General features: G+C 43.9%; 1 non-coding gene across 1 annotated transcript; it reads right to left on the reverse strand.

Moving 5' to 3' along the window:
* Positions 1-204: 204 nt before the first annotated feature.
* LOC131518531 (small Cajal body-specific RNA 20) lies at positions 205-335 on the reverse strand. Its single transcript, XR_009265200.1, has one exon. It is a non-coding gene; the product is annotated as a small Cajal body-specific RNA 20 (non-coding RNA).
* Positions 336-1,527: the final 1,192 nt, after the last annotated feature.

The following is a 1,527-nucleotide window of genomic DNA, read 5'->3' on the forward strand; positions in this document are numbered from 1 at the left end:
TTCCTGTTTAGGTGTGTTTTCTTGTTAGGTGCTGTCTGAGGGGCAGGGAGGGGACTGAGCTACAGGCCAGGGGCAGCTCATGAGAGCCTGGCACTACCCAAGGACAGCCAGAGGCTGGAGGCCCAGTGCTGCCACTTTAGCCCCTAGTCTGGCTGTGGAGTTGGCATGCCTGGAATAGACCAAGTGGGGGCTCCCAGCAACTACAGATGTCCAAGGCAGGAAAACAAGGCTGCCAGCCCCCAGCAGCCCTCACAACGATCCTCAAGGACTGATGTTGGCCTCCAGCCCTGGTTGAGGAGAAAAGGGACCCCTCACAGCCCCATGGGAGAGAGGCCCTTATAATAACTAATATTAAAAAAGCCTAATCAAACCAAATATTGTCAAGGGTACAGAAGAACTTTAACCATCATGCACTGCTGCTGATGGAATGTATAAGGATACAACATTTTGAAAAACCTAAAAAGTTTACATATACCTGCAATGTCCTAGGGGTTTATCCTAGAGAAATGCAATCTTATATCCATACTTGTGACTTACATATAAATGTTGTAGCGGCTTTATATGTAATAGCCCGAAAATGGAAACAACCAAAAGTCTATCAGTAGGGTAAACAGATTGTATATCCATACAGGAAATATACATAAACACACACACACACTAGATGCATCTCCAAATAATAATGCTGAGTGAAAGAAACTTTATAAAAAAGAGTACAGGGGCGCCTGGGTGGCGCAGTCGGTTAAGCGTCCAACTTCAGCCAGGTCACGATCTCGAGGTCCGTGAGTTCGAGCCCCGCGTCGGGCTCTGGGCTGATGGCTCGGAGCCTGGAGCCTGCTTCCGGTTCTGTGTCTCCCTCTCTCTCTGCCCCTCCCCCGTTCATACTCTGTCTCTCTCTGTCCCAAAAATAAATAAAAAAACGTTGAAAAAAAAAATTAAAAAAAAAAAAAGAGTACATACTCTATGATTCCATTCTTATAAAATTCTGGAAAGTGTAAACAAACCTATAGTGACAGAAAGCAAATCAGTGGTTGCCCTAAGACAAGATAGGGCAGGGGTGCCTGGGTGGCTTAGTCAGTTACGCAGCAGACTTTGGCTCATGAGTTCAAGCCCTGCGTGGAGCTCTGTGCTGACAGCTTGGAGCTTGGAGCCTGTTTCAGATGAGAGCCCTCTCTCTCTGCCCCTTCCCCTGCTTGCTTTCTCTCTCTCTCTCTCTCTCTCAAATATAAATATAAACATTTTAAAAATTAAAAAAAAAAAAAAAAGAATAGGGCAGTGGGAAAGGAAGGAATGGAGGGAGGGACTACAAAAGGGTCCAAGAGGAAATTTTTGGGGATGATGGATATGTTAATGCTAAGTTAATATCTTGATTGTGGTGATGGTCTCACAGGTGTATACATAAAATGTATACAGTTTATTGTATGTCAATGTACCTCAGTGAGGCTGTTAAAAATGGATTTAACAAGACTAATAGCTTGGATTTTTTTTCCAGTTTTATTAAAATACAATTGAGATATAATGCTTGGATAT

Source organism: Neofelis nebulosa, chromosome 7 (genome assembly GCF_028018385.1).
Source record: "Neofelis nebulosa isolate mNeoNeb1 chromosome 7, mNeoNeb1.pri, whole genome shotgun sequence".
In the NCBI taxonomy this organism is placed as follows: domain Eukaryota; kingdom Metazoa; phylum Chordata; class Mammalia; order Carnivora; family Felidae; genus Neofelis; species Neofelis nebulosa.